The sequence below is a fragment of the Giraffa tippelskirchi genome, chromosome 12 (assembly GCF_054371585.1).
Source record: "Giraffa tippelskirchi isolate mGirTip1 chromosome 12, T2T-mGirTip1v1.2.pri, whole genome shotgun sequence".
Lineage (NCBI taxonomy): Eukaryota > Metazoa > Chordata > Mammalia > Artiodactyla > Giraffidae > Giraffa > Giraffa tippelskirchi.
The window spans coordinates 120,750,389-120,772,278 of record NC_137286.1 but is presented as its reverse complement, the minus strand read 5'-3'; positions in this window follow the sequence as shown (position 1 = coordinate 120,772,278).

Here is a 21,890-nt window from a genome sequence, read left to right as displayed (position 1 = left end):
GTTAGTCCAAATGGAAATTTAATTCTTCACTGATGATTTTCTTATGAATTCTTTTCCCGAACCAATGTTTTATTCACAAATTTATATATTTTAAAACAACAGCTAAGGGAAATTTACAAAATTTAACATAACAGAGATTTAAGCTTAAGACTTGTTTTTAGAACAAAGTTAGTAGTTGTGTATGTTTCTTAAATGAAATTTTCCCAGAATGAAAAAAAAAAAGGAAATGAGCTTCTTTGGAGAGACTTTAGAACAATATTTGAGTCAGAACAAAGGCTAAGCTAAAAATACCAACTACAGACTTGCTCTAAGTCTACATGCTCCAGATTCAGTTTTCTCGTTTGTAAAAAGGAAATAATTGACCTAGAAGAATGTTAAAGTCCCTTATATCTCTAAGAGGTTATAAAGGAGTAATTATTCCATTTTTTTTTAATTAAAAGAAAATTTAAATTAGGAGGAAATTTCACCTCCAAAAAGGTAAGTCATTTCAAGATTTGGAGTCTATGGTCATTAAAGACATATTCTCAGCATTGTTACATGAACAATGCATAAAATTGCTTTTTCATTTCCCCTATTTGCTATTTATTTCTGGGCAGCATTCCCGGAATTTCAACTTCTACAAATCAGAAGACCGAGTTGGGGGGTCCTTCTCACTGTGAATTTAAATGAAAACATATGGAGCACAGCTTTCAAATATACTTAATCTATTTGTACTCATTTGTTCCTAATGATCCTGGTTTTCCAAAGCTACAACTATTGAATGTGTACTAGTCTCTCTGAAATAAAATAAGACTATTTTTAGAAATATGTAGATGTAAAATATAAATTTTTGGAAATACATAGATGTAAAATATAACTTTTTATATTTTGTATTTTAAAATTTAATATAGAATATGAAAAGTTTATAATAAAAATATAAGAAAAGTAAAAACATTACTTATGTAATGAAACAATACATAAGGAGCTGTAGTTTTTTTAAAAGATATACAATTTGAAAGCTCAATGAAATACAGTATGATAAATACCAGAGTAATTGTAGGATTAAATCAAATTCCTTGTTTCATCAGAAAGGATGTGGAATCCCTGAGATGGGCACCAGTTTGTTACTGAACTGCATTGCCATCCAGTGATCATTTAAGGTGGTGTTGAAGTGGGAAGAGCCCCCAAAATCCTCAACACTAAATCTTACCAGAAATGACAACATAATTCAAGATGGCACATTTCTCATGCCTGGGGTCTTCAAGGGAGGTGGAAGAGGGAGTAAAGAAAACCAAGCAAATATTTCTCTATGGGTCCTGTGTAAGCATGTGTGTATAGGCATAGGTAAGTGATGAGTCTCAGCAAGGAGACTACAGCCCAAGCGTCAGTAGTGGAAAACCACGCTCATATTTCCAAAACAAAGACACACTGGGCGGCAGCAGGAGGCCTGACAGAGAAGCAGCACCACTTCAGAAACTGGAGGCAGCGTGCTATTAAGGCTCCCCTCCACAGAGGATGGTTCTGGCAGGAGATTACGGTGCAAAATACAAACCTTAGCAAAAGTCATGTAATCCATAGGCAGGCACCTCTTTTTCCCTGTAGATGAACACCTGTGAGGAACAGACACCACAGAATATTTGAGATCTGGAGTCTAATGGCTTTTCAGTTTCTTCCTCTTAATAAAAATAATAATTTTATAATTGCATATGGATATTAGGCTTTGAAAATGATTGTCTCCATGCTCAGCTAGAAATGGAATTGCCACTCATCTGACTTTTAATTGCATCTTTTTTGTTGTTGTTGTTCAGAAAATGGAAGCAGTAAAGAAAATTTTAAAGGAACTCTTTAGCCCAGACCTCTTCAGGTTACAGATGAGGATATTAGCAACAAGATAGGTAGAAAAACTTTGGTGGTTTTTTTCCAGTTTATAGGGCTTCTTAGTTACAGAGCTAGGCGCAGAACCCTCTCTAAGTCTCCTTTCTCTAGCTAATGCTCTTTTTTGATACCGCTTTAGTAAGATATCTTATCGGGTGGATCAGTGGTAAAGAATCCATCTGCCAATGCAGGAGACATGGGTTCAATCCCTGGGTTGGGAAGATCTCCTGGAGAAGGGCATGGCAAACCAACCCAGTACCCTTGCCTGGAGAATCCCATGGACAGAGAAACCTGGCAGGCTACAGCCCATGGGGGTCACAAAAGAGTTGGACATGACTGAACACAACACAACAACAACAATCATAGATATGCTTCATTAAGATTTTAAAACTGCTTACTGTCAATATGATATGCTGTACTGCCAGATTATTTTTGAAACTGATGTCCTTTTTAGATTCCTACAATGTAAGTCACATAGTGAATAAAATTTAAGAGACCTAAAGAGGGGATAATAGAGCCTGATAATCCTTGATGACATGCTGATTCCTTTAAAATCTACTCACATGTGATGAAAAGTGGCTTAAATTTAGCCTGGGCAGAAGGCAGGTGGACAAAGAACTTTTCTAGCTTTGAGTATAGACTTTAGATTGATTGTTCAATCAGGAACATGGTTACAACATTGTCCTCACAAAGGTATATAAAATATTTATTCCGTGTTATGTTCTTTCTTAAAGTTACAATAAAAAGAGGTCTCTTACACAATGCCCAGAGCCCACAGGTGACAATGGCTGAGGAAGAAACAGGGCTCTGTGCAGAAATGAAGCAGGGACTCAGAGCAGACCATGCCAGGTTTGCATATTAAATCAGAGCAACGCTATAAGGAAATATGTAGCCCAAGGCTATGAGACATCAGTGATTCATTTATCAAGAAAAGGAGAAAAAATAGAAATAGTTCATTGAATATTATCAGTCTCAAATTTTGCCAATAGATTTATGACTTTATGTTAGTAAGGAGGGTAATAACCATGTCACTTAGAATGCTATATGTTATATGTGTAAGTATGCCTATAGTTAATAGAATTCATCAGGCGGTAGGTTTGGGCACCATTTAAGCCATGGGTCAGAGGGGCATTAATTCTATTCAAAATGTCCATCTGTTGCTGCCCAACCTGCACAGAAGGTTGCATAGCAACCCGTAGAACTGCATGGATCTGGTTGGCCTCCCTCTGTTGCTTTTGTTTGCCCTGTGAGAGAGTTGCCCTTGATGGAGAAACAGTAGGGGTTCTTTTATTTATATATTTATTTATTTTTTTGGCTGGAGCTTGGCCTGGTGAGTGGGGGCTCACTATAACCTGCTGAGCCAGATAGTATTGTGAGGCAATATCTGACATATGAATGTAATTTATCTTCCTGGCGTGATTCTTAGTCCCAAATTGATTCCCAAATTCCTAGAATTGTGGAAGTAGAGCAATTAAAAAGAAAATACCAGGACCTTTTACTTTTATTCCCCAGAAAAACACTCAGCAGTGCAGGCAGAGAGAAGGTTCCAGAAGTGTGACTCCATTTTGTGGCACTTACAGTCACAGTTCATGTGACTAAATATCGGCTTACCATATTCCTGAACTTTGTAACTACATGTACCACAAAATATTTTAAATTAGAAGATTTCTCAGGAAATTGGACGTTCTTCAAGGCCTCTTTGCAGCATATATCAATTCTAAATACCTACCTGTCTTTGGCTATTATTATTTTTTTTAGTTATTCAGTAAAATTTGCAATGAATCTAAGCATGTGTAATCTCATATAAAATAAGCATTTATCTGGCTTATTTTATTTCCAGTGTCAGCTGTAATTTGGGGATAGAGTAACTAGTTCCTGTATGTTCCCTCAGTGTCATGGATGTGACTGTGGGCCACTGATAAATAACGTTCTTAACAGATATTTGCAATCAAAGCCATCAATAAAATGCTCCTGAAGAAAGCAAAATTTTGACAGAAATGAAAACACCATATTTTAAGAGAAATAATTACAGTGCCCTAATATGTAATCATGACACTAAAATATTTTGTTTTAATTGGTTTTTACAACTTGACTTAGCTGTTCATGTTTTACTCATGGCACAGGCTAAGAAACGCTTTCCCTTTAACTCTGAGGAATGTATGTGTTTCACTTTTAAGCAATTCTAATGCCTACTTCTTTCAGTTAATAAACTAACTTCTTTCAGTTCTTTAAACTAACTTTTAATAAAGACCTAGTTATCAAGGGGACTCTTGAGAACATTTCCTAATTGTTTTGGGGGAAGTAGGTAATATGAGTAATACTCTTAACCCTAATTGTTATTAAAACTGGGGAGCCCAGAAATGAACCCACACTTGTATGGTCAATTAGTCTATGACAAAGGAGGCAAGAATATACAATAGGGAAAAGACAGCCTTTTCAATAAATGGTGTTAGGAAAACCGATCAGTTACATATAAAAGAATCAAACTGGACTATTTTCTCATACTATACACAAAAATAAATGCAAGATGGATTAAAGACTCAAATATAAGACTTAAACCATAAAACTCTTAGAAGAAAACATAGGCTATATGTTCTCTGATATTGGTCTTCGTGATATTTTCAGGGGAATGTCTCCTTAGGTAAAAGAAACAAAAACAAAAATAAATAGGACTACAACTCACTGGAAAACTTTTGCACAGAGAAGAAAACTATCAACAAAACAAAAAGACTGCCTAACTGAATGGGAGAGGACATTTTCAAATGGTATTTCTAATCAGGGTTTAGTATCCAAAAACATACAAAGAACTCATATAACTCAATGTGAGAAAGCAACCCATGCCTGTTGCAGCATTATTCACAATAGCCAAGATATGGAATCAACAGACGTGTCCCTCAAGGGATGAATGACTGAACAAGATGTGGGGTGTGTGTGTGTGTGTGTGTGTGTGTAATGGAATATTATTCAATTAAGAGAATGAAGGAAACCCTGCTGTTTGCAACAACATAGATGGACCTTGAGTGCATTATTGTTAAGTGAAATAACTCAAACAGAGAAAGATAAATACTGTATGATCTCATGTATGCGTGTGTGTTAAGCCACTTCAGTCATGTCTGACTCTTTGCAACCCCATGGACTGTAGCCTGCCAGGCTCCTCTTTCCATGGGATTTTCCAGGCAAGAATACTGGAGTGGGTTGCCATTTCCTCCTCCAGGGTATCTTTCTGACCCAGAGACTGGACCCACATCCCTTACATTGGCAGGCAGGTTTACCACTAGGGCCACCTGGGAAGCCCAATCTCATGAATATGTAGAAGTTAAAAAAAAAGCAAATTTGTAGAAACAGAACTTATTGGTGGTTGCCAGAGGTGGAGAGTGGGGGAAATGGATGAAGGTGGAGATGAAGATGGAAATGGGGAAAGTGGCCAAAAGGTACAAACTTCCAATTATAAGATAAATAATTTCTGAGGATATAATGTACCACATGGAGATTGTAGTTGACAATACAGTAGTCCCCACTTACCTATGGTTTTACTTTCCATGGTTTCAGATACCCATGGTCAACAGCAGTTTAGAAATATTAAATGAACAATTGCAGAAGTAAACAATTCATGTTTCTTTTTAAAAATTCCATTGAAAAATGGGCAGAGGACATGAATGGACATTTTTTTTTACAGACAAGGCATATAGATGGTCAAAGGCACATGACAAAAATGCTCCACATTGCTAATTATCAAGGAAATGCAAATCAAAATTACAGTGAAGATTTTCCTGGTGGTGCAGTGGAAAAGAACCTGCCTACCAATGCAGGGGATGTGGGTTCTATTCCTGGTCAGGGAAGATTTCACATGCCATGGAGCAACAAAGCTCATATGCCATGACTACCGAGCCCGCGCTCTAGAGCCCACAAGCCTGTGTGCTGCAATTACTGAAGCCCACATGCCTAGAGCCGTGCTCTGCAACAGAAGAAGCCACCACAATGAAAAGTCCACACACTGATTTTTTAAAATAAATTCCAGTGAAATATCATCTCACACTTATCAGAATGACTATCATCAAAAAGGTCAGATATAATAAGTATTGATGAGGATGTGGAGAAGAGGGTACCCTCACATACTGTTGGTGGGAATGTAAATTGGTATAGCTACCATGGAAGATGTTATGGAGGTTCTTCAAAAAATTAGAAATAGAACTACCATATGATCCAGCAATTCCACTCCTGCATACTTAGCAAAAGAAAAAAAAAACAACACTAATTTTAAAAGATTGCACCATTATTTCAATAAGCAAGATACAGAAGCAACCCCAAAGCCTACCATTGATGGATGTAGAAGTTGTGGTGTATATATATATATATATATATATATATATATACACACACACACACATATATATATGATGGAATACTACTCAGCCATTAAAAAGAATGAAATCTTTCCACTTGTTAAAAGAAGAAGGCCATGATTTCTGAGTCAGAGAAATTCTTGCTACTTAAAAGTACTTCTTGGTATACTACTGCATACTTGATTCTAGGACACCAAACAAGTTGAAGGCCTTAACAATGGGGTCATTTTTGACCAATGGAAATGGAAGTTGGCAGGTATATTCTTCTTCCTTTCTCTTCCTGAACAGATTTTCTTTTTTTGATTTTTTTTTTTAATAAATTTATTTTAGTTGGGGGCTAATTACTTTATAATATTGTAGTGGTTTTTGCCATACATTGACATGAATCAGCCATGGGTTTACATGTGTTCCCCATCCTGAGCCCCCCTCCCACCTCCCTCCCCATCCCATCCCTCTGGGTCATCCCATTGCCCCAGCCCTGAGCATTTGTCTCATGCATCGAACCTGGAATGGTGTTCTGTTTCACATATGATAATATACATGTTTCAATGCTATTCTCTCAGAACGTCCCATCCTCACCTTCTCCCTCAGAGTCCATAAGACTGCTCTATGCATCTGTGTCTCTTATTCTGTCTCGCATATAGGGTTATCGTTACCATCTTTCGAATTCCATATATATGCATTAGTATACTGTATTGGTGTTTTTCTTTCTGGCTTACTTCACTCTGTATAATAGGCTCCAGCTTCATCCATCTCAATAGAACTGATTCAAATGTATTCTTTTTAATGGCTAAGTAATATTCCATTGTGTATATGTACCACAGCTTCCTTATCCATTCGTCTGCTGATGGACATCTAGGTTGCTTCCATGTCCTGGCTATCGTAAACAGTGCTGCGAATTGTGGAGGTTCCTCACTGTGGATGGGGTTAGACGGGTGGTTTGTCAAGATTTTCTTTAGATACAGTTGCTCATGTGGTTTCTCAAAGACAGTTCTGTGAGACTGAGTGATCAATTACACTTGGTAACTCAATAGCAACTCAGTTCAGTTTTGATTCTGTCCTGTATCACTTCCCTTTTCTCTCATTGCTGCTGTCCTATTATATTTTCTAATAAATTCATGGCACAAAATCTTTGCTTCAGTCTCTGCTTTCTGGGGGAACGAAAGATTAGACATATCTCCTGCTTAAGACTTTTCAGCAACTTTACCTGTCAATCACTTCTCCAAACATGTGTTGCCTTGTGTTTATGCTCTTATGACATCAAATCACTTTTGCCTCACAAAAAAACATGCTGTTTTCCATCTTTGGACCTTGTTTTATGCTCTTTGCTCAGTCCAGAATGTCATCCTTCCTTCCCATTTGATTATTGTGTACTAATCAACTCAGGGGTTTTTAAATCAACTTCTGTGTTTTTTTCTTAGCTTCCTTTGTGGCTCAGATGGTAAAGAATTTGCCTGCAATCCAGGAGACCTGGGTTTGATTTCTAGGTTAGGAAGATCCCCTAGAGCAGGGAATGGCTACCCACTCTAGTATTCTTCCTTGGAGAATTCCAAGGACAGAGGACCCTGGCAGGTTACAACCCATAGGGTCACAAAGAGTTGGACATGACTGAGCAACTAACACACAAACACACACACACACAAGAGGTATAAGGCATAATAACCTATCATTTGTCTTAGAGGGGATTGTTCTATACACCCTAGATTACTGATGCACTTGAAACCTCTCCAATGTAGCTGGACCCTGACTCTTCATGACATTTCTCTCCCACGTCCTGCTACACATGTGCCATCCTAGGGCCTCTACAATAAACTGGACAACCATTAGGAGACAATGTGAGGGAGAGTGAATCATCCATGAGAAAATTTAAAGGATATTTTGAAGGTTTTGGTTAAGAATCTGGAACCTAGAATTCAGACTGTTGATTTAAATAAAGGGGAATCTATACTCTGGGCTGGAAGGCAAAAACTCACTCAAGAAGGGCTAAGATTGAAGAATATGCGCTCTCCTTTGTAATGAAGGAAGTACTTTCCAATGAAGAAGCCTTCAGGGGAAGATTTCTGACCCAGAATTTGAGAATTTAGAAAGCTCTGCTGAACAGAGAAATCAGGGTTGCATTTTATAAACCCAAATGAATGTTGCTGATTATATATGACTCAAAGAGATCACATTTAGGGTAAAATTCACCTTCTGCTTGGAATGGAATAAGCTGGTTCTTCCTTCAGCCTGGGCTTCCCTGGTTGCTCAGTTGGTAAAGAATCTGTCTGCAATGCAGGAGACCTGGGTTTGATCCCTGGGTTGGGAAGATCCCCTGGAGAAGGGAATGGCTACCCACTCCAGTATTCTGTCCTGGAGAATTCTGTGGACTGTACAGTCCATGGGGTCGCAAGAGTTGGACACGACTGAGTGGCTTTCACTTTCACTTTCCTTCAGCTTAGTTTTGAGTATTTAATCTTTTCTCTGTGGTGTACTAAGCACTGAGGGAAAAACATGAATCACACAGGGTCTTTGCCCACAGCGAGCTTACCCTCTAGTGTGGAACACAGAACTGCCCTGCTGATAATGATCTGATAACATGGTGAGTGTGAGAGAGAGGTTTGCCTAGGGTGCCTTGGGGGCATGGGGACATGGCTGGTCCAGGGTGAGTCTGCAAAGGAGACCCCACCATGACCCTTGCTTCCCCACATACAGCAAGACAGGAAGATTAGGACTAGTCCCAAGGACTGTCTATAGGAAGTAGCATCATTAGTTATGTGCTGTGTGCTCAGTCATGTTCGACTCTTTGGGACCCCATGGACTGCAGCCTGCCAGGCTCCTCTGTCCATGGAATTTGCCAAGCAAGAATACTGGAGTGGGTTGCCATTTCCAACTCCAGGAGTCTTTCCAATCCAAGGATCCAACCCTTGTCTCCTGCATTTCCTGCATTGGCAAGCAGATTCTTTCCTACTGGGCCACCTGGAGGCCTCAGTAGCATCAATAACAAAGAGTAAATACTGGGTATGGTATTCTACTGCAAACGACTGCCAGATTTTATGAAAAGTTGGCTCATTTGATACCATTTTCAATGCTCTTTCTCTCTGATAACAGTAGGAACTCTTTCCTGGTCCTTTCTAACTCAGTAGAAGATTTCTGAGTATGATAAGGTGGTTTCTATCTGCCTTTTGTTTGTATTTAGTTCATTTTTTCCCAGCATTTTTAAAATGGTCCACTCCAGTTTTGTGATCTCAATGGGGCAGCCTCTTTCACTGGTATTTTGTAAATAAGCCAACAGTTCTTTCCAGGTTCAGCATTTGGGAGTCTGAAACTGCTTCTTTTTAAGCTCTTTTCTTTTTCTCCTCCAAGAAAACATCTTCCCCCTCCATCATAGATAGTGCTACTTCCTTTAAGTCCTACTTCTGGCTTCTCCTATGCCGTCCATCTGGATTCTTGCCCATTGGAGTCCGTTCCTCCCAGGAGTGAGCACACAATTATTAAGACTATAGGCTTCTTTGGATTCTGTTTGATATTGAATAGAGTTGCTTACTTCACTGTTCCAGAGAATCACACATCTAAAACCGAAGAGTTCACATAGCCAGAGAACTGTATGTGGTTGTAGTCTGATCTGGAGTGCATTTGGATGGAAGGAATATATGTCAATTGAATGCAGGTCGCCATAAGCACACGTGTTCTCAAGACAGCCAAGCAAAGTTGCCTCCTTGCTTCCTGAACGTAGAGCCTCTTTGTCTCGGGTTGTCTTCCAGCGAACAAAGAAGCCACTTAGCCACATAGAGCTCACGTTTTATTTGTTTAGTTCTCCCTTGTAGTGTTTTCAGACCAAGCTGCCCTACAAGAAAGAATCGTGTCTACCGATTAGCAAGGCCGGACTGTTGCTTGGAAAGTTTCCCTGTGACTAGGGAACAGATTAATTGTCTGCTGTAAGGAAGTCTCTTAACCTTGTGGTATTTCCCTTTGTACTCTCCTAATGGATAATCATGCTGGAAAAGAAAAAAAATGACTTAATATCCACAAATGAGAACCATCTCTTCAAGGTCTTTATACATATAGGCTTCCTGTTACAGTGGTAGTATCGTTATGTCCCATTTAAAATAATTCAGGAGAATTCTAGAACACTGTTCTCTGGATAATAAAAACAATCTGTCAAGGTTTTATCATTTTTTTCAAAAGTTTTGTTTCAACTAATAAGAAATTTGTGATAGTGTTTTAACTGTTCTTACTATTTTCAAAGCATTTTTTTTAAATGTTTAAAAATGGCAAGAGGCTGATAGTACACATCTACCATTTTCAAATGGAAAATAAATGCATAATCCAATCCAGAGTAATAGTTAATACGAGAGATGTAAATGATAAATACAACCTTAAAAAGGCAGTATTTGAGACCTGGTCCATGACTATATGTTATGGGAAATCCTGACTTGGAATGAGTGCCAAAAACAGAAGAAGGAAAAAAAAAAACAAAAACGGAAGCAAAACAATCTATTGTCGTGATGTTTGAAATCAAAAGTTTGCTGTGTAATGGAAGAAGTTCTAGAGAAGTAGCATAGATAACTAGTGGAAAGTTGCTAGAGCACAGGGAACTCAGCCCAGTTCTCTGTAATGACCTGAATGGGTGGGAGGGAGGCCCAAAAGGGAGGGAATATATGTATACTCACGGCTGGTTCACATCATTGTATGGCAAAAACCAACACGACATTGTTTAATTTAATTAAAAATAAGATTTTTTTTTTAAAAAGGCTCAAGAGCTGCCACAGTAAATGAATGTTGACCAAGGAAAGCATTCCACAGCAATACAGCTTACACAATGACCCTTGCATTTGTGTGCAATTACAAATTTTTGATCTAAATTTTAATGTTAAAATCCATCAAATTGCTAAGCATTGAGAAACTTCTCTTTATCAGAAGAGGAGTTTGTTTAAAGTTGCCTTTGTTTAAAGTTAATTTTTTATTTTTTTAATTTTTTTTCCTTTTTAAATTAGTTTATTTATCTATTTTTTAACTTTACAATATTGTATTTGTTTTGCCATACATTGACATGAATCCACCATGGGTGTACATGTTTTCCCCTTCCAGAACCCCCCTCCCACCTCCCTCCCCATCCCATCCCTCCGAGTCATCCCACCAGCCCTGAGCACCCTGTATCATTCATCGAACCTGGTAAAGTTAATTTTTTAAACTGGAACAGCTTTATGCCACTTTTTGGCAAAGTGTTAAGAAAGATTGTACAGAGTTGTGTTGGAGCAAACTGCTGGAGAGATAAAATAAACTTATCTATTCATCTGCACTTTTCTTTTTCAGATCTTACACAGATTTGATACGCTCCAAGGGCTTCAGTCCCAGTATAAATAGGTTTATATTTTGTATTTTTCTAGAAGTTTCTTCACTGTTTACATTACAGTGTTACTCTGAGCCAACCAGGCTCCTCTGTCCGTGGGATTTCTCAGGCAAGAGTACTGGGGTGGGTTGTCATTTCCTTGATAATGATGATCATGGAGGAAAAATAAATTTATAAAAAATAATACATAAAGAATCAACTTAATATGATTTTTATAAAGGAAATTTAGACACCTCCTAAGGTGGCTGAAAAGAATGGAGATGGAATGCTTCAGGCTGGCCATTCTAAAAGAAATGGTTGTTATTTACAGTAACAAGTTATGGGATTAGATTAGAAAAACAACCTGTAGGAATTGCAAAGGGGGGACAAAAGGCAGACAAGAAAGATTTAAAAATCAGAGGCTGCTATCAAAGTGATGCAGCATCATATGACATTTAAAAATGATTCAGCAGAGAAGAAAAGAACTGAACGGGACTACACTGCTTAGACTGACTTTCCATAACTGTGGCTGCTGCTGGGTCCTCATGTTTGTGGGAAACTTTTAGTGCTGTTCATGTTTTAAGATTTAGTCTGAAGTCAGGCAGTTGGCTACAGCCCTGAATTCTGAGTAAGATATTTAGTTTGCTTTTTTTTTTTTAAGACTCGAGATGTTCCTGAAATTCTTTTCCTCTAAAATTACCACAGTTACAAAAGCATGATAAGAGAGTTCACTTATCTTCTTTTAGTTCCATTTTGCCCAGCAAAGGGCAGAATGGTGGGACTGGCTTGGATTAACTTTAACAAGGCCATATTTTTATTCTTCAAACTAGTATCTTCAAGCACTTTGCTTTATACCTTTTATGCATCTAATATGAATAATCAGTATTTATTCAATGAACCATGTCTGTAAACAGCAAAATGCAAGAGGAGTTTTCCCAGGGAAACTAGACTTGAATAGTAGATATACCCTATGGGCTATAAAGTTAGACAGCATAATGTAATCTAAAAGTGTAAAATACATAAGCTCACCACTCACTATTAATTTAGGTTCCTTATAACAAGTGTCTGACTCAGCTTCTACTATAATTATTTTAAATAATTATGTTTAATATATTGCTTATAATCTGCACCACAAAAAAAATTATTATACACATTTAGGCTTCCCTAGTGGCCCAGTGGTAAAGCATCTACCTGCCAATGCAGGAGACTCGAGTTCAGTCCCTTGGTCAGGAAAATCCCCTGGAGAAGGAAATGGCAAACCACCCCAGTATTCTTGCCCAGGAAATCCCATGAACAGAGGAGACTGGCGGGCTATAATCCATGAGGTTGCAAAAGAGTTGGACATGACTTACCAACTAAACAACAACAATAAACTAACTATTCCATGAATGCTCTAGTCAAAGAATGTTCATTAAGTTTAGTTTAGGATCAAATTTGAGAATTTAATTCCTTGCTGTTGTTGTTCAGTCACTGTCATGTCCGACTCTTTGCAAATGCAGCAGCCAGGTTCCCTTTCCTTCATCAGCTCCCAGAGCTTGCTCCAACTCATGTCCATTGAGTTGGTGATGCCATCCAACCACCTCATCCTTTGTCATCCCCTTCTCCTCCTGCCTTCAATCTTCCCCAGCATCAGGGGCTTTTCAAATGAGTTGGCTCTTCACATCAGGTGGCCAAAGTATTGGAGCTTCAGCTTCATCATCAGCATCAGTCCTTCCAATGAATATTCAGGATTGATTTCCTTTAGGACAGGTTTGATCTCCTTGCAGTCCAAGGGACTCTCAAGAGTCTTCTCCAACACCATAGCTCAAAACCATCAATTACTTTGACACTCAGCCTTCTTTATGGTCCAATTCTCACATCCATACATAACTACTGGAAAAACCATGGCTTTGACTATATGGACCTTTGTTTGCAAAGTAATATCTCTGCTTTTTAATATGCTGTCATAGCTTTTGTTCCAAGGAGCAAGCATCTTTTAATTTCATGACCACAGTCACCATCTGCAGTGACCATGGACAAATAAATGGGAACATTTTAATACAGATGTTTGAACAAATACGCTTTTAACAATTGATAAATCTAAAAAAAAATTTTTTTTAATTAAAAAAAATTTGATAAATCTTTACCAAAAACACATTTTTGGAAAAGTAAAAGGTTAGATAAAGGGCTAAAGCTAATTTTAGTCACTGAAATCAATATTTTCCTTTGTGGCTCCTGACTACTGAACTGGGACCATTCTATGTTCCCCTAATAAAAAGATGGCTAGGGATTTATAAAAAAGAAAATCTTTAAAATGAGAACAATCTGAGTCACTAATTGTCCCATTAGTTTTATGCCTTGAAAAATACACAAATTTTATCATATATTTTTGCTGACAACTAAAATCAGCTTACATATGTTTTATCAATAAAGCAGAGCTGTAGGTATAAGAATGGAGGGATGGAGGCATACTGTTTCTAGCACATTATCCACATGATGAGAAATTTAAAGTGATGGAAGAATTGAAGCAAAATTAAAAATTTGATTTTTTAAAACTTTCTGTTTAAAATATAGGAGGAATATAAATGGAAGTATTGCTCCTAAGATATAATCATTTATGCTATTATTTGTTTGAAAATTTGGCATTTAGCCACAATATTTGGGAAGACATAAAATATCCTCTATGTAGATTCTTTTTTCTCTTCATGTGTGCATGCATGTTTTTTTTTTTCTCTCCACCCAATACCTTGAAACCTCAGTTCCACAGCATTTTCCCCTGATCCTATTCCGCCATAGCTCTCCTCACATTCCTGAGGAGATCTAGTGCACTTCCCCACTTTTAGTTAATATCTGCGTGCTGATGACTTTCAAACCTTACAGCTCTTGATCCTGAATTTCAAGCCTTCAGGAAGTCTCTATGTTACTGTCACATAATCGGTGCTTAGTCGCTCAGTTATGTCCACCTCTTTGCAACCCTTTGGACTGTAGCCCACCAGGCTCCTCTGTCAATGGGATTCTCCAGGCAAGAATACTGGAGAAGGTTGCCATGCCCTCCTCCAAAGGAGCTGCCTGACCCAGGGATCAAACTGGAGTCTTCTGTGTCTCCTCCACTTCAGGCATATTCTTTACCCACTGAGCCATTGGGGAAGCCATCACATAGTCATTCAAATGCAATTGTTTCAAAGTTGATTTTATCACTTCCATCTCTCACCCCTACCTTGGCTGCAAGAACCATTCTCCTTACATGACAGTTCAGTGAATCACATTATCATACACTAAATGGCTCTTGACATCATCCTGCTCCTATTCTCCTATTCATACTTTCTTCTCCCCAGCACATGGTTTTTAATTGATGTATAGTTGATTTACAATATTGTATTTAATTTCTGCTGCACAGTGAACTGACTCAGTTTTATATAAATATATATACATATATATATATTTTTTTGTTCTTTTCCATTATGGTTTATTACAGGATATTGAATATAATTCCCTGTGCTATACAATAGGACCTTGTTGTTTATCCATCCTATATATAACAGTTCACATTTGTTAATCCCAAACTACTGGTGTCTAAAATATGACACAAATAAACATATCTATGAAACAAAAACAGACTTACATATATAGAGAGCAGACTTGTAGTTGCCAATGGGTGGGGGGGGTTGGCTGGACAGGGAAGGACTGGGAGTTTAGGATAACATGTTTACTTATTGCCAAGCCTGACAGTTCTATCTCCTGAAGAAATCAATTTATATGAGATTTCACATTATTTTTAAGTTTATATGAGGAAATAAAATGCTTTAATTTTTAGTGTTTTTAATATTTTAAATTACAGTTTACTAAAAATATTAGTTTTACTATTTGTTCATTTCTTTCATTCCTATCTAAAAGCACGTTTCCAGGAAACAGTCTAAACAAAAGGAGTATAAACAAATAATTTGGAAAAGCTAATACAAAGAAACATTAAATAGGGTGTTCCTGTAGGTACCGTTTTGTGATACAGGAGACAGCTACCTAAGGAACAAAAGGGAGAAGCATGAATCCCTTGACTTTCAATGCCTATTGGGTTTGGTTTGGTTCATGCAGTATAAGCATCTTCCCAGTTCTGGAATGCTTGAATATTGTAGAAACAATGTAATTAAATTTGAAGAGAAATGGGCAAATACCTATAAAATTGCCAAACTAATCTATCAACTTTAAAAAGATAAATAAATTATAGTATAGTCTTACAACTGACTTTTATCCCTCACTGAAAATTAATAAAAAATCTAGCTCTTTTTCAACATGGATGGACTTGTCATACTGAGTCATACTCAGTATGAGATTATTATACTGAGTGAAGTGAGTCATACTGAGTCAAGTGAGTCAGACAGAGAAAGAGAAATATCATATAATATTCCCTTATGTAGAATCTAAAAAGAAATGATACAAATGAACTTATTCACAAACCAGAAATAGACTCAAAGACTTTGAGAACAAACTTATGGACACCAGAGGCAAAGGACTGGAGGAAGGGATAGTTAGGGAGTTTTGGATCATTGTGTGCACACTGCTATATTTAAAATGGATAACCAACAAGGACCTACTGTATAGCACAGGGAACTCTGCTCAGTGTTATGTGGCAGCCTGGATGGGAGGGGAGTTTAGGAGAGAATGGCTACGTGTATATGTATGGCTGAGTCCCTTCGCTGTCCACCTGAAAGTATCACAACATCGTTAATTGGCTACGTGCTGTGCTTAGTCACTTAGTCGTGTCTGGCTCTTTGCGACCCCATGGACTGTAGCCTGCCAGGCTCCTCTGTCTATGGGAATTCTCCAGGCAAGAATATTGGAATGGATTGCCATGCCCTCCTCCAGGGGATCTTCCTGACCTGGGGATCAAACTTGGGTCTCCTGCATTGCAGGCAGATTCTTTACCATCTGAGCCACAAGGGAAACCCAAGAATACTGGAGTGGGTAGCCTATCCCTTCTTCAAGGGAACTTCCCAAATGAGGAATACTCCAAACAAAATAAAAAGCAAAAAAGTAAAAATAAAAGGAACCAACTCATCCAGAGATGCAATAATGGCAAATGAGCATACATCTACTAATTAAACTGAACATAAAGTTGAAAAAAATAAAAATAAATTCCACCTGTTTTCAACAATATGGATGAATCTCAGGAAGGCACATTTACACATAAAATCCAAACAAAAGCATCTGTTTTATAAACCGTTCGGTTCAGTTCAGTTCAGTCGCTCAGTCATGTCCAACTCTTTGCAACCCCATGGACTACAGCACACCAGGCCTCCCTGTCCATCACCAACTCCTGAAGTTTACTCAAACTCATATCCATTGAGTCGGTGATGCCATCCAACTATCTCATCCTCTGTCATCCCCTTCTCTTTCCTCCCTCAATCTTTCCCAGCATCAGGGTCTTTTCAAATGAGTCAGTTCTTTGCATCAGGTGGACAAAGTATTGGGGTTTCAGCTTCAGCATCAGTCCTTTCAATGAATATTCAGGACTAATTTCCTTTAGGATGGAATGGATGGATCTCCTTGCAGTCCAAGGGACTGTCGAGAGTCTTCTCCAACACCACAGCTCAAAAGCATCAATTCTTCGGTGCTCAGCTTTCTTTATAGACCAAATCTCATACCCATACATGACTACTGGATAAACCATGGCTTTGACAAGACAGACCTTTGTTGGTAAAGTAATGTCTCTGCTTTTTAATATACTGTCTAGGTTGGTCATAACTTTTCTTCCAAGGAGCAAGCGTCTTTTAATTTCATGGCTGCAGTCACCATCTGCAGTCACCATCTACAGTGATTTTGGAGCCCCCCAAAATAAAGCCTGTCACTGTTTGCATTGCCTCCCCATCTATTTGCTCTGAAGTGATGGGACCAGATGCCATGATCTTAGTTTTCTGAATGTTGAGTTTTAAGCCAACTTTTTCACTCTCCTCTTTCACCTTCATCAAGAAGCTCTTTAGTTCTTCTTTGCTTTCTGACATCAGGGTGGTGTCATCTGTGTATCTGAGGTTATTGATATTTCTCCCAGCAATCTTGATTCCAGCTTGTGCTTCATCCAGCTCGGCCTTTCTCATGATGTACTCTGCATATAAGTTAAATAAGCAGGGTGACAATATACAACCTTGACGTATTCCTTTCCAGATTTGTAACCAGTCTGTTGTTCCATGTCCAGTTCTAGCTGTTGCTTCCTGACCTGCATACAGATTTCTCAAGAGGCAGGTCAGGTGGTCTGGTATTCCCATCTCTTGAACAGTTTGCCACAGTTCATTGTGATCCACACAGTCAAAAGCTTTCAGTGTAGTCAATGAAGCAGAAGTAGATGTTTTTCTGGAACTCTCTTGCTTTTTTGATGATCTAATGGATGTTGGCAATTTGATCTCTGATTCCTCTGCCTTTTCTAAATCCAGCTTGAACACGTGATCAATTTTCAAAACAAAATATTTCTCAAGAACAGAAATAGATAGATAAAAAGCATAAACACGAAGTTTAGAACAGTGATTAATACTGAGGAGGGATAGAATGCAGAGATGGGAGGATGAAGAAGAAAGTAAAGCGGTCATGTTATTTTCCTTAAACATGCTGACAGGGATATGTGTGTATATCATACAATTATTCTTTAGTCTTTATAGTATACACATACTTTTTAAATGTTCCTTTGCAACTTCTCAAAATTCAATTTATAAAAATAGTATTGAATAAGAAAAGGAATTCTTTAAAGACCGTTTGTTTAGTAAGAGAACATACAAATGAAGTGCCTGCATTTTTAAATATGTGGAATTGGGTCTTTCTGACAATCTTCAGTGAATATTTCATACTCTCACAGACATCCTTGTTCTGAAGGTTAATAATTATTGTTAATTCAGTTATCATATTTTAATTTAGTATAATTACCCATACAAGTTAGTATCAGAGATACCTTGCCATTAGAACTGTGTCTTTGTTGACCATGGACCTGATTTTGGTTAAAATCATAATCTTATTACATTAAGCTAGCAGCTTGATGTTTCCCTCTAATTTAATTTTGCTTTATTTTACTGGCAAGCAGTTTTCTCTCTAGTAAATTGTTTTTATATTTCCACTAAACATTTTTCCTGCTTCCTCTCATGTTAATAATAATATTGGCAAAACTCTAATTACTATCTAAAGTACAAGAGTTTTAGGAAACATAATAAATTCACATTTTAATATATTTTGCTGTCTTTGGGCTTTGTAAAACCTAGTATGATGTCTTGTATTTAATGGTGTGTTACTATATTATTTCTGCCACAGAATGGCATCTTTCTTTCTATATAGTCTCTTATTTATCATGGTGAAATACTTTCCTTCCAATTAATTATTAATACAATTTTAGCATGAAGAGAACCCGTTTTATATTACTTGATTTTATAATAACTGCATTCTCATGAAAATAATCTTTTCAGAAAACTGAACATATTTTAGTGTGTAGCAAATTATGCAATCTATTTAATTGCAGATATTGTTTAGAAAATATGATACAAAGGAAAATTATAAATTCAATTACAAAAAATTTTTTTAATTGACAAAAATCCTCATTTAACTTCTCTTTCTCTTAGTTTAGATATCTAAAAGAACAAATAATTGAGTAAAAATAATAATAATAATAATAATAATTGAGTGAAAAAATTTTCACTTATATAAACAGAAAGGGAGAGAGAGTTCTGCTAATATTTTCTGAGTTATTTGCATCTATGGGAACTACTTAAACTGCCACCATAGGTCCCTAAGAGGACACTATGTTATTTATGAAGGGATGGCAAAGGGATAGCTGTGAAAGTGGATGGGCGGATAGATAGATAGATAATTTTCTTTCACCTTTCTTATTTTGGTTTTAGCATACTGCCAGTATGTGAAAAATCTAGTGGCCAGAGTACTTATTTTGGTGGGGGAATGTTCCATGATAAAGTCCTTGTGCTGATTTCTCACCCCCAAATTCTAAGCCAATGCTCAATAGCGTTGAGCTGCTGGATGATGAAATAGACATTCTAATACAAGCAACAAAACAGACCCAGTTAGCTTTATGTCAATATCCCATTAACATCCAGAGACAGCCTTGGGGGAACTATAAAGCTGCTTTGATCAAGCTTCCCCTGCAAGGTCGTGCCAGACTATTCTGGAAATACCTATTCATGTCTCTTCCTTGTCAAGTCAAATCAGTTTCCTACAGGCATTCCTTAACTGTGCATACTCTAGAATTGCCAGATGACCATGGTTAACCCCTGAAAACCCCAGGAAGCCCAGAGTTCCTCACCTGGGTATAGAAAGCAACCATACTGGGCTTCCCAGGTGGCATTAGTGGTAAAGAACCCACCTGCCAATACGGGAGATGTAGGAGACATGGGTTCTATCCCTGGGTTAGGAAGATCCCCTGGAGGAGGGCATGGCAACCCACTCCAGTATTCTTGCCCGGAGCATCCCATGGACAGAGAAGCCTGGCAGGCTACAGTCCATAGGGCCACAAAGAGTCAGACTCGACTGAAGCAGCTTAGCACACACACATACTGATGTCAAAGAGGGAAGGTCAGGGCTGGCATTTCAGTGCCTGTAGACCTCATGAGGAGCCAAGCTTTGACTCAGTGTCTCTTATTCCAGGAGAAAGCTTCTGTGAAGACAGTGTTGCCATGCTCTGAGATTTCCTGCACCCAACACTCAACAGACTCCAAGCTTCTCTTCTCTCCCAGATCACTTTGAGTATCATTATCTCAGTCTGTGTTCCTAGGCAGAATGACTCTAGACAACCTTGGAGCAGAACTTAACAGCCTGTGACATTTTCTGAGCAATGTAAATGCTCCAGAGAAATCCAGGAACCAAACCCACGACTACTGCTCCTCCAATGGGTTGTCTTTTCTTTAGCACTAGTCTAGAAAAGAAATCCCTATATCGACTGTGAATCATCGTTCTTTTAGATCAATCTTGAGAAAACACAAAGGTGGACTTGCCTGGAGACAAGCATCTTCTTGCTCTCTGGGAATTCTAGCCTACATGTTGGCTTTATTTAACCAAGAAATTAGATGATCATTGTACCTCTCCTCGTTTTGACTCTTCTTCTCAAAAATAGAATCCCAGGCACACATACTTCTGGATGAGCAAGAGAAGATTGAATAGACACACGGAGAAAGAACAGGCAGGCTAGCCACAATTAAACAGTCCTTGCATCGCTCTTCTTTCAACACTATGGCACACTGACTCCTAAGTCTTCCAAAGTCCATTTCCACCCTCCCCAATGTCTCAGCATATGGGACATACTTTCAGCAAGGGATATTTACATGATTCTTTGTACGTTTGTCACTGTCCTCTCTGCATATTGAAAATAATTAAAATGCCTCAGAAAGGTATGGCCCAAGGCATTGGCTCTTTGCTTCTCTCTTTCACCTGCCTGTAAGAGACCAGCTCAGGCTCCTCTGACCAGCTGTGTTGGAAGGTTGAGCTGTTATAAATGATTTTAATAAATGCAAACTACAATCAGACGTTTTTGGTCTTCTAGGGTTTGCCCTTTAAGTTGATTATCAGTTTGCAAGTTATTTTGTAAACAGCATACATGAATTTTACAGAAGTAGTGATATTACATGGATCCAACTCCCATTTATCAGTGAGATGTCACATGACCCGGTGCTTAATGTCTATGGTCTAAGAAATGCTAAATGTTTTAATGGTTAGAAACTGAAAACTAAAATAAAATTTGGCCTTGATTTGACTGAAGTGACATTTAGTGGCAATATTTCAGTCCAGTTGCTAGATGTAAATCCATTTCTTCCTCTTTCTGGTAAAGATCATTCACTTTTACTTACTTACTGTATAGCATCCTTTATGGTTTTGTGATCCTCTTTTGTATAAACCAGAAGCTCTGTTTATTGTTTTTCCTAATTGCACATTCAACCGTGTTCAGATTCCTTCTTGCACATATGCGCTTAAATTTATGGGGTTCTTCTTCAAATACTCATATTTTCCCTTCTGGGAGTAAAAGAAATCTTTAAAAAATTATGTGCAAGGAATTGTATGTTCATTGTAGTTGACCGGTGGAGAGATTAGAGTCGATATTATCAATGTTTTACTCTGTACGAGGCATACAACATATTTTGTCTATATTATAGAAAAAACAGGACCCACTTGAATTTCCCTAGCTTTATGTCAAGGGAAGTGTACCAGTAGAGGGTGGTTAGATATTGTATATGATCATTTACACACTTGTACTTAAAGCTTAAGTACAAGGATGTTAAGCAGTCTTAAAATGGTTAACTTCTCCTTACAGAGCTCTGTTATTTTTTTCCCTTTAGTTTTCCTCTATGGTTAAGAACATCACAAAGAAAATGTCTCATTGAAATGAATGTTATTGATAGTAGTAATAACATGTAGAAAATATTAAAAACAGATTA